The following is a 13,013-nucleotide window of genomic DNA, read 5'->3' as shown; positions in this document are numbered from 1 at the left end:
ATTATACGACGGTTTTGCGTGGTTCCCTCAAAGTCGTATAATCGGGGTTCCACTAGTCCTATAACTGAACATTTATGAAGACAAGATTTGCAGTCACGTTTTTTCCAATGATCTACCAAAGGATTGAGGAAAACTTTGCTGTTTTAATGCAGTAATGGCTCCATTGTGATTGCTAGATTCACATCTACCAAAGAGCACCTTAATCAGAAAACAAATCTGGCCAAAGATTTATTCTTTGGTATTGAGCACTACTAAGAAATCTACAGATTTTCCCACTCACTTTAATCCACGTGCCAGCTAAAATAATCCGTATGCCACTGAAATAATCTGAGTGCCATACTATTTAATCCATGTGCCAAACATTTAATCCTAGTGCCAACATATTTAATCCAAGCGCCAGCACGATTAGGCCGCGTGCCAATGAGTTTAATCCAAGTGCCACCATGTTCAATCCAATCGCCAACAACTTTAATTCAAGCGCCAGTCACTTTAATTTATACACAATAAACAGAACAAGGTAAACATAGGGCGGTAGGAATAATTTTTTTGCCAATTCATGCTGGCGCTTATGAAATAAGGTCCTGTGGTATTTTCCCCGAATGTTTTGGTGTTATACCTTAGAACTCAAAAAGTGTGGTTTAATTACATGTTCGGTTACCAAATGTATACATTATAAGCACGTGGTAAAAGTTTAAGCATCGAGACAGTTTATGCTTCACCGCTACAGCAGAATTTTGGGTAATCACGTACTACGTTGATCGCATCTGGGAGAGATTCACGTCGTCTGCTGGCAGACAGCACTAAGGCCACGTTTCCGCAAAAGCGTTCGCAGTCGTCTGCTCGGCTCGATGAGAGGGATGGTGACTTACAGACGATATTCACCCATTCCTGAAATCAAAGAATAACCATTTGAAACGAGTAACCGTAAATTTATTTAGGTTTATATGCAATTAAGTTTTATGTATAAGCATCAAAGGAGATGCCCATGTTCATGTGACAGACGACGATGTGTTCCTGAAGCGTCGTCGCTTGTAACACGCGTGTTTTCAGAGGGAAACATTTCCAGACGAGAAGAGAGCTTTGCTTGAAGTCATGGCTGGACGCAAGCGAAGACCACAGTTCAAAGATCCAGATGAACCTCGTCGAAAAAAACGCCAGGCCTGCGCTGAAACCGCAGCACAGCCACAGCGAAATCTGGAAGAACAGCGTTTCTAGAGCCCGTTGTAAGCTCTCTTGGGGCTACTAATACAAGTACACTAGCAAGGTACCCACTATGCCATAAATAACAAATAACAATTTTTGCGAACTTGGGAAGCACCTACTAAGCCATTATTCGTCATTCTGCGGAGAAGCGAGGTACCAGTTACACGTCTGTAAGGCATTATGTGCACTTTGTTGACGCGACGACTGATGACGAAAAATTATGGCTCAGTCCTTTTGTAATGGGTTGCGAATATCAAATTTTTCGAATACGAATCAAATACGAATATCCACCTTCGAATATCAGTGATTCCACTCCTGCGCCAACTGCGCCAAAGTGCGCCAAATTGCATTTACTGCGCCATCCTGATAATATCGACGAAAATTGCGCCAAACTGCGCCAAAGTATCGGGTTTGGGGGCGTCTATCACCGGCAATCGCACGGCCGGCGCGTCAGAACATGTGCAGCTTGATCTTGGGGCTGCCGAAGTCGCAACCATGGACCAAGAATTATTCCGCTGAATAAATAGCACTCGCGCGTGCGTCCCGAATAAGCCACGATGCCATGCACGGTGCCGACGCAGCTTCTGTTCTGCAAGTCGGCTCGACAGCAAAACGCGCTCTCCGCGGAGGCTCGTGACGTCTAGGCCTCTCGGTAGCGAGAAAGTGCGACGGCGATTCATCGGCGGACGTCGTCTGTTCTAGAAACGCTGCTGATAGCTCGTTTCAAGCGTCGCACGGCACGTAAGGAAAGCAATGTTCAGTAATAACTACATGTGTGCTGCTAAAATGGCTGTCACTTCTGTTTCCAGACATCGCGGAATGAAATCTGCGATCGCTAGCAGTATATATATGGAACAATATCGAATTTTCCTTGCTTCGCGTTTATGGAAGAGCACGCGAATGGTGGAAACGCGTTCACACTTTTCCTCAGATATACTTTATTCATGGATCTTCATTCGGAAGAGCTTTTTCGTAATTGCTTATACCAGCACGTCCGAGTTCTGCGGTAAATCATTCTGCGGTAAATACCCCCTAAAAGGCCCTGCCCTTTCGAGCTCACGTGTTAGGGTTCCAATTCGAATTTTTTGCTTGCTTTTTAAAAATGTCATCTCATTAATAAAAGCATATATCCTGGTCGGAGCAGCCGCAAATACGCAGCTGTCAGTAGCGGGCCCGTCGCTGACGGCCCACAGTGAAGCGACCCCGTGTTACACGTCCGCCCCTCGCTTTCGGTGGTCAATAGCTGACGGGTAAAAAAAAACTCAGTTTCGCTTAAGGTCGAAGCAATGAATGCGATACCAACAAATTGTATTGTTAAACGAAGTAAGGCTAGTAGCTAACTCTTTTGGATTCGATCTCGCGTAACTCAACAAAACACTGGTTTAAGGGAATATGGCCGCTCCAGGAACCGAAGCGTTTTCTTGCTCTGAGTACTCTAAACACGAAGTAAGCTTTGAGAGCACAGCAAGTTTACGAGCCGTGTCCTGATGCCTTGAGATGGCGCGCGCGCAAGCGACTGCGCCCTTCGAACGATGCGGTCCCCCCCCCCCCCCGCTCCCCTGGCGTTCTTTCATGCTCCTTACGAAAGACGGGCGGGGCGTTTCCTCTCTGTTTGATGAGCAATCGACGGCAGGCCCGCACGCGGGAAGATGTTATCTCATGCGCTGTCCGTGCGACGGAGACAGACGGCCGGCTAGCTTAATCTCCGCTTCAGCCGCGTTCGTCGCCAGCGCTCGCGAGCTTTTACCCGCGGCTAGAATGCGCGTGGTGATGTTATTAATTTGGTCTTTATACAGAAAATTACGGCAATGGCGACGGCAAAAATCCGCGGAGAGCGTCCATATAATTGTTATCACAATAAACATTTAAAAAAAGTTGAGGAGCCATTTCACTCTGTGAAGTGGATGATAAGCGAAGCTGTTTCGCGCATGGCAAGGAGGTGACATGGTGCAGGACAGTTTGGTATGTAAGGCGAGGTTGTTAACGTTCAATACGCAATATTAACGCGAAAGCATCAGATGCTTTATAAAACACGAAAATTGACCGTCGGCGGCGTCAATCGATTGATGCAAAAAATAATCATGTGATGGCGTCATCATCACGTCATAGATCGTCAAAACTTGTGACGTCATCATGGCGTCATATATCGTGATGTCACGTGATGACGCCATCACGACATCGTCGCTTTACACTGCTTCCGTAATCGGTGCGCCGATCATGGAGCTAGCGCAAAACCAGGTGAGGTGCAGATAGCTCGCAGAGAAGGAGGGGGAGGATCAACCCGTTGATCGAGAATAAAAAGAACCTGGCTTTCGCCTTGGAGTTTCCTTAGGGGAATGCATTAGGGACAGTGTGGCTCTTTAGCATTGAGGCACTGCTGTACATCACGGCGTTTGTCTACAATGTCTGCTGATAACCACATAGATATATTTAGAGTGTTATTTCATAAAGTGCAATTTTATTGATCTGGTATTCTGTTTATTTGCTAGTGTCGAAAATAATCGCCGAAGGGGTTAATTCAGAACACTCAACTGAATGAGCCCTTATTTCTTCATTAGCGAGTGAAGTATGGAGTTCTGAGATGATTTTTTCCATGAGATTTGCAATGAATCGAAATATTTGTAGCCTTCATAAGAGCCTCCCATAGTAATATTCCGGTGTTTGAATGTTATTGCAATATGCCTCTGTAGTGCACTCCAGGATGTAAAATTCGCTGCTCCAGAGTGCTCCCAGATGCAAAATTATCTGCTCCAAAGTGCTCCAAGATGAAAATTTTGCTGCTCCAAAGTGCTCCAAAACGGAAATTTTGCTGCTCCAAAAATTGCTCCAAATCAGAAGTCCTCGGTAGCATCACTAAATATCGAATCGAATATTGAATATCAAAGGAAAAATGCCTCCACAGTAACAATATTTTATTTAACATGTAGCTATTTGAAAAAAAAAAACATTAACAGCTTGAGTGGCAACACAACATACACTGCTATCTCCAGAGCACAATGTCCAGGCTAGCGCAATGCAAATCGCAACACAAGCTAATATCACGGCTCAATGAAAGTAATTACTAGATGTTATCATGAAGAAATATGAGTTGCTCCACATGATCAGGCAGCAGGCGCTCCCTTCTGACCCCCCCCCCCCCTGCCACTGAAATGGCACGCTCGCTTGGAACAGAAGTGGCTGGTTAGGGAGAGAGAGAGACATAACTTTATTTTTGTCCTTGCTGGGGTCAAGGGAGGCGGGGGCCGGGAGACTAGCCCTACCGGAGCCCCCCTTCCTCAGGCGGCGGCCAGACCTTGGGTCTTGGCGGCGTCTTCGGCCAGCCGGACTGCCCAGAGTTGGTCATCTGGGCACGCGCTGAGCAGCATAGCCTTCCACTGCTCGGGCGTGGTTATCTTAAGTTTAGGGTTCTTGCTGTGTTTGGTGGTGTTGTCGCTGCGGGACATGCCCAGATAATGTGGTCGAGGTTGGCGCGCGAGCCATCCCGCAAGCTTTGCACTGTGGTGTGTAAACGTCCGGGTATATGCGACTGTACAGCGTGGGTGTAGGGAATGTTCGCGTCTGTAATAATCGCCATGTTGTGGACTTTTGCTTATTTAGCGACTTGTCAGGGGGTGGGTACTTCAATCTTGCCCTATGGTAATGCATGGCAATTTCACCATACGTGACCATTCTTTCTTTCGCGTGGCCGCACCAGGACTCGACTTCTTTGTCCTCAGCCTGCTGGGCTCGTCGGGAGGGTAGCTGCTCTGATGACGGGTGACGCGCCCGGTGGACGATTTCTCGGGCAGCGTCGTGAGCGGCTTCGTTCCCGGCAAGGCCCGAATGGCCCGGAGCCCAGATTAAATGAACTTGGCGGCGACGAGATGGGGATGTGCTTGCAAGTATGCGGTTCGCTTGCGGTGAAATGAGGCCCTTGGTGAAGTTGCGGATAGCTTTCTTGCTGTCACTAACAATGCAAGAGGCGGTAGTCGTCGCGTAGGCTAAAGCGATGACAGCTTCTTCGCCCTCTTCGGGTTGTGTGGTGAGTAGGGAGCTGGTGGTGGTAGTTACATGATTCTGTCCCGTGACGACAGCGAGCGCCATGGGCGGTTGTTGCGGGTACTCTGCTGCGTCGACGTAAGCTACATGCGCGGCCCCCTTGTAACTCTTGCTAAGATGTTTAGCACGGTCGGCGCGCCGTTCTGCGTTGTAGACGGCAGTGGCGTAAATCCCGGGGGGGTCAGGGGGGTCCTGACCCCCCCTGTGTTTAGACTGGGGGGGACCCCCTATGCAATGGTCCCCCCCCCCCCCTGAGATTTTGCATTCGAACATCTTCCATCTTGACTTGCTTGAAGTTTATTTTCACACGTGCCATTCAAAATCGCCCCAGAGTTCCAGCTCTCAGATACAACGAAAGAAATAAGCACAATTCAACAACTTACGATCATATTTTTACGACATCTTCCCTGTGATGTTCAAAGTCTGCAACCCATCCATAGCACCAATCACGAAAGCCGCTGCCATGCAGCGGCCGTTTATCCACGTGGTGACGTATCATTGCGCCTTCTAACTCGCTGAGAGCAACGAGATTCGTGAAGACATTTCTTCAGCACCGAGTCTGGGGCGAGAGAAATTGAGTAAAAGATATTCGGCCTTTGCTTGCAAATATCGCCACAAATGAGTCATCTTTTCGCCCCCATATGTATACTTCCGGAGCCCCTGGCTGCGCGCGCGTTTTTGACGAACTTCTGGGCCCGATCCACCCGATCGTTCAAACTACAGTGTTCTGGAAGTGTTCGCAGCGTCACCTTAGAGTCACTTAGAGTCAGAGGTAGCATATGCAGTAACTCTACGTCACCTGAAACTTTCCGGCGGGTTGCAGGGCGCGGCTAGCTCGCGTTGCTGTTTTGCGCGCAAGAAAACTCTGAATTACGGTGCGCAACACACGAACCTTCTTTTCATGCAAATTTCTGTGAGTTGTGAAATAAAGTGCTGTCGTTGTGACCGATTTACAGAGGGTGGGCGATATTTTAATAGGCTATGATGAATATGAATGCTCCTGCGTGTGGGGCTTTCAAGTTTTTTTTTTTTTTTTTTTTTTGTACTGCTGGTCGATACGATTTTCAATGCCCTTTCGCCACTGTAGCGATCCTAGCGACTTCACTCCCGCCTTTCGAGCCCCACTATACCGGATATAAACAATGCCTCATTTTTTATTTATTTGCTTTCGCATGAGCTGGTCTCTGCGACTAGCCTACTTAATGCTGTTTTTTTTTTTCGCGAATCAATAATCGGCGGAATCACTTGGCTTTGTATTAAATGTATCCGCACGGTAATCTTAAATTTTTTTTATTTGCAGACATAGATCATACAAGGTTACCAAAACTGGTTGGACTCGTAGGCTATATATATTGGTACGTGCGGGTCCAATGAAAAAAACAACAACCCATACATAGGTATTATGAGTACATAACAAGTAACATACATTACGTGCGTACATTTTTATTACACCGCAGAATTGCACCACGAAAATAACACTCGACAGCGTCACGTGCTGACAAACTAATTTTATTTACATGGAACCCTGCCTATGTATGCGCAAATGCTGGCCATATCACAATATGGATTAACAATGCATGCATGGTCACTCGTTATAAAACAATAAACTGCCGATGACAACCGTCGATCTAACTGGAGCATCTCAAAGGAGCGCAATCCCCGTGGGCCTCCCCCGCTACTTCAATCATCCCCCCTAAATCTCTTTTTTTTTTTTTTTTTGTACATCGATCTCTATCCAGCCCGTTTCATCTGGCAGTAGTTCTGTGCTTAGGACTTCGAGCGAAACAAGCAGCCAGAATTCTTTATCATTTTTTAGAAGTACCCTGACCGCTTTACCAAAGCACAAGTAAGGTTTTGCTGTCACCGCCCTCGTATTTTCTTGCTTTTATTGTTATCGCACTTGACTTTGCGCGGTCACTCTTAGCTTCGTTGCGTCCAGCTGTTTTTTGTTGTCAAACGCTGCACCAGAAATTTCTCTGCACGTACGCTGCATGCTCTATGTGCACGACCGCCGGAGACTGTAAAAAGCGCCTCCCTCCAGTCCAGATGCAGCGGCGGGCCGTCTTTGAGACAGTTGCAGTGTACGGATAGACACAGATGCCGCTCCTTCAGAAAAACAAGCATATATAAGTGCAGCAAAGCTGCTCGCGTGGTGCCGACAAAGGTCCTTCAAGCGAATGAATGGCGGGAACATGCGCTGCAGGGCATGCACGAATGGAAACAGTAGCTTCTACTACTTGGGTAAGCTTTAAAAAAGAATAAAATGCTCAACCCCCTTCTCCCTCCGTTTTTATTTTTTTTTTTTTGTGATCTCTTGTTGTGTCATTGTGGTGGCCCTCTCCCCGCCTCCAACCCCGCGTTTGTTGATACCCCCCCGGAATTACAGCGTAACCAGCGTAACCCCAACCAAGAGGATGCGCTTCACACCCCGCAAGAGAAGTTTTCAGGAGAAACTGGCGCCAAGACCCCTGGCGGGCGCCCAAGCAATCGACGCGGAGAGGGCCGTGGAGGCGCGGCGCAGAGATACGGCAGTGAGCCCACTGCCCAATTCTAGTACACTGTAGTTCAAACGAAGACGCCTGTCCTCCGGTTTCACTTTGTGGCGGAAAAGCAGGGGGGGCAAAACTTTCTTTAGTAGGTTGGACGACGACAGAGAATCAACACGTCCGCTTGGTTTGAACGCATCACGAAGACTGCTTTGTTTGTTCACTATTTACAGTGCTCTCGTAGAGAGGGAAAATGAAAAGGAAAATAGAAATACAGAAACACAAGCACAGTCAAAAGATTTGCTCTGCACCCCGCACGTGCAACAAACTTGAAGAACAGCGGGAGAAAACGCTTTCCCTGTGTTGGGTGACGCTCCCTGTGGCTTTCAGTGTTCTTACACGGGGTGGCCAGGGCGCGTGGGTCGTAAAACGACGAATGTCAAGGACGTTCTCCGCTCTTCCCGTACTCATTGTCGCCTTCAGCCTCCTTGGTTGCAACCCCGAAAATGCGTCCCCCGGGTTGCCCCTCTTCCTCCTTTTCGCCGCGGGGTTTTCCAATTAAAGCTGCTTCGAAGTGGGGGCTGCTTCCCAATATTCGACAAATACGACATCACTGGTCAGTCGTTCGGCAGTTTCAGCCTGCACGCGTCCACAGAAGTGCTGCCAGCACTGCAACCGGCCGCGCAACCTTCTTGGAGTAATGTGCTTGTGACTTTCAACTGGACTGGGAAGATGCCGCACAAGCGGCAGAGTTCGCTGAGCTCGTTCTTTCTGCCGAACTCCAAGCGACCTTCTTCGGAAGACAATGTCACCAAAAACACTGATGAGGTGAGCCTTTTATGTAATTGATCATTGATTATAATTTTGTTTTGTCGGGTACCCTTAGTGCAACATACAAGGATTTTTATTCTGATTAAAAAAGGGGGAAGTGACAGTTACTTGAATGCCGCCTTGAAAGCCCAAAATGGCTTGCAGTCATTAGACAGGAGGATAACTACCACGTTACGTTAAACAACTAACAGAAATATGCTAGATAACTTTTAAATCAATGGTTTCGTGAACTACGTTGCAACTAGCTTCAATGGAGCTATTATTAGGACTACCCTAATTCATACAATTCGCTAAAAAGCAAGGAATGTTTGGTGGTTTCATCCACCGGTTCCAGGATCACGCACCGAAGGAATTAATGCCATTTAGAAGAGCGGCGTCGCCAACTCTTCATTACTTAAGAATAATAACAGAGAGACGAACTAGTGAGCCGCAAGCGGAGTTTGTGGTGTCTTGACTTCTCTCTTGTTTCCGTGCTTGCACGCCCAGTCATTTTAGCATGAATCGTCATCGCCTTGAAGTTGATAGAAGCGCACGCACAGCAGTGACATGTTATCAAGGCATTGAGTCCAGTGACGAGCTACCCGAAAACTCTTCTACGCACCATCTACATGGCTTTCCTAGCGCGGTTCTTGAATCACGCGAAGGAACCTCGAAACTTTGTAATGTTCAACCTCCCAGCTTTCCTGCAATATGCCAGCGGGCGAAAGTTTCCCCACGCACGATCTCCAGGCTGGTGGCTAACTTTCGGACAGTCTGTTTATTCATGAACAAAAGTGCTTACAATCAACGAACACGTAGCCGTGAGAATTTTTCGAAACGCTGCTGTAATAGCTGAGTTACACGTGTTTGATGATACAAAAAAGGCCCTCGCTCGTTTCTCTCTTTCCTTCGTTCATCAGCTCGTCTCTCCTCTCAACACATTCTCGACTCGCGCAGCTGTGTAGCCGCGCGTCCTCTCACTCCATAGGGAAAGGGCGCGGCGCCGAGTCCACACACCCTCGCAATGTGAAGGCTCAGAGTTGCGTATTTGCGAAGAAAAAAAATATTAAAAAGCGCATACTTGAATCTCCCGTATATTAATGACACAAAACATCCCATGATGGCATGATGCCCTCTTCGTGTTTATTCGGACATCAAGCAGGAAGTGATGTAACACATAGCGAACCGTCCAAGGGCGTCGCCCCATGGCTCCTTCAATCAACCGCTCCCGCGGTGAGAAAGCAAGGAGAAGGCTTTATGTGTGTACCGGGCTCTAATTTTGTTATGCAAACATAAGCTGCGCAACGAGTTCTGGATATCTGTAAAAATATTTTGTGTATGCACCTGATGAAAGGGACATGAAAGTGACTTCGGTCACCTCTAACTTTCTTTGCCATATGCTCTTTCGGAGAGAACGAGGCGAGGGGGAATAGTGTGGGGTCGAGTGTGGAACACTCTTTTTTCTGCCTTCTTGGCGTCACGTAGCACGTGATCTATATACGAGCAGGCAGCTGACCAATAATCCTAACACTCCTAAGTTTCCTGAAGTTTCAATCCACATATATACCCTATAAAGTGGACAGGGAGATTACCGCTGCCGTAGCGAAGTGGTTGAGCATCGGACGCGTTATTCGAAGGTCGCAGGTTCGGTCCCTGCCGGCGGCAAGTTATCTTTTCGTCCACTTTACTTTCTTCACATTTATATTCTAATTACTACAAATAACACCCCCTATACTATCCTTGGCATTGCTGTGTGTTAGTTCTCATTAATACCAATGTTTCGCCATACTAGTGAAGATGTCGCGAGGTGCTGTAAACTCAGATGAGCATTCACGCTTGCTTCAAAATCAAATTAAGATAACTGAAAGCTAACGTCCGCCAGTTATAAACGGCCAGAAGTACCCTTGCACGCATACAGACAATCAAACAATACAAACATCTCGAGGTTTCAATTTTGGTGTCAGTGTTCCTTTAACGTTTGTTTCATATCCAGTGTGTAGATTCATCGAATGCTCATCGGCTGTTTGGAACTGTGTTGTAGAAACTAGTTCAGAACGTTGTATGACTCATTCGTCGCGCAGTGCAGATCGTCAAGAGCATTGCAATAACGCGATATATGAATATTTGTGTGTTTTCTTTTTGTTTTATTGTAAAGTTTTCATTTTTGTGTAAAATAAAATGCACATTTCTAATAATCAAGATGGCTGCCATGCAAAGTCCGGGACCCCCCCTGTGGTTTTGATGGATTTACGCCACTGGTAGACGGGGTGCATATTGCGAGGGATGGGGGGAATCAGGAACGTTTCTCGGATGTCCTTGGACAATGGGACCTTGGGGTACATGCATGGGGCAAAGCTTTGCCAGACTGGGGTATCTGAAGGTATCTACAGTCCGCCACCAGTCACATGGGTCACTGTCTTTCTTCAGAAGTGGTCCCGCATAGTGAACGAGTGGTAGTGCGGCACGTTACGGCCGCATAATATTGAAAATGTACGGTTACGTGATCGCCAACAGCGCTGCACGTCGGAGATGCACCAGCAATAAATCATACGTATTGGGGCGCTCGTCGCAGGCAGATATCGTGCCTCCGTGTACTTACGATATTTGTCGCTCCTCTCGGCAACGTTTTTAGCTATACTAGCGCAGCAGAAATGTGGAAATCGAGTTATCTTATGCATGATAATCGAATCGCATATTCGAATTTTTCGAATATTCGAAGTCATCGAATGTTCGAAACTTTTCGAATCCACGACTTTCCGATCGAATACGAATATTTCGAATGTAATATTCGACGAATATTCGAAACTTTCGAATATTCGTACACCCCTAGTTGGAAGCTTTAAACGGCCCACCAGTTATGCAGTTTGCTTTGGGTGACGCCCGGTCGCTATTTCCCGCTCCCGCCATGCTGTATCCGCCTCGTGCGCTGCTGCTTTCAGTTGTACTGGTGGCGCCACCAACGGCGAACGGTGGCGAAAGGTGGATACGCGCGGCTCAAGAAGCCGTGGGCAAAGCGCCCGTTACTCGCCGTCTTTCTATTCATTTTTCATTCTGGTTTTATATTTGTACTGCCGACGCTGCTCCACTAGACAACCATGCCGTCTGTTACGTCGATTGTTCTATATTATTTGTTTTAAAATGACAGGCCCGCTTTTTATGCGTGCGCGCGATGAACTGCGTACGTTTCTTACGTGCATGTGTCCAAGTTGTTTGCGTGATCTGTTAACACAGCTGAAATAAAAACTGTTGCAGTACAAAACAGCATTCTTGTTTTATTGAACACCCCAAACAGTACAACAACAATGACTATTACGGCTGTATGCAATGCTTAAGAAACGCACAAAAGACGCGATTTTATCTTCGCCCAACACTCGTAGCACTCAACTAGGCCAAAAAACCGAAATCTAACTCGCTGAACGTTTTAACAGCCGTCACACAGATGCATAATAATGCGTGAAAGTACTTTAGCAAATGACCAACAAACATTCCCACAGCGTTTTTTTTTTTTTTTGTGTGCACAGACCGTGTTGGCATATGAGAAAGTTCTAACTGCATTGCAATCACATATTTCGGAATATCTAATCACTTTCACCATTGAAGCCACAACCCTCTAACGCATGCGCTTTTAATTGAGCATGGCATTACTCAGACTTATATAGGAAATGCGCACGCGTGGCATTACTCAGATTTATATAAAAAATGCGCACGGGTGTAATGTATCTCGTATGCTAGATTCTCCTTTGGTACGTGCAACAAAACATAAAATGCGATTCTGGAAGTAATGTTCGAGGAGTAGCGAGCATAGAGAAGGGCAACTACTTACAGCTTCACTCATCTTTGCAAAAACGGTATTCCAATTGCAATTCAATATTAATCGACGCAACAACGATAACAACACACTTGTTGCACACAGGCGTACCAGGTTGACGCGCGAGGCCAAGCGCGGTATTTCAAGTGTACCACAATCGTGCGCGTACAGTACGCTAGGACATTCTGGCACAATGTCGTCAAGCTTGCAGTCACTTCAGCGGTTCCCACGATGTAGCACCAGTTGACGTCCTCGCGTCATCAAACTGCTACGACGCCGAGAACTACACACACAGCTGACTTAGAAAAACGCGGTCTTGCAGGAGGCCATCTTGTCCAGCAACCAACGGACAAAAGTACACAGCTGAGGCGTCCGAAACATTGCTGTTGATGAGATGGCAGCTGAACGAAATCAGGGCTCATCGTCCGACGTGTGGCCACCGCCTTAACACAATATTAACGTTCCAACGTTCAAGGAAGACGCGACGAAAGCGACGAGCCCACGCTACTGGATGGATGCTATGAGCGTCCCCTTTGTAACGGGGCGGTGACATGTCTGCCACCAGGCTCGAAGAAAAAAAAAAAACTTCGTTGTTTTATGCTGGCCTAATACCTTATTTACATTGATTAAATCAGTGCAGAGTGCGCGCTCTCACGGCCACCGAAAGA

The sequence above is a fragment of the Rhipicephalus sanguineus genome, unplaced genomic scaffold (genome assembly GCF_013339695.2).
Source record: "Rhipicephalus sanguineus isolate Rsan-2018 unplaced genomic scaffold, BIME_Rsan_1.4 Seq825, whole genome shotgun sequence".
In the NCBI taxonomy this organism is placed as follows: Eukaryota; Metazoa; Arthropoda; class Arachnida; order Ixodida; family Ixodidae; genus Rhipicephalus; species Rhipicephalus sanguineus.
The sequence above is the reverse complement of the archived record's forward strand: the minus strand, read 5'-3'. Positions refer to the sequence as shown.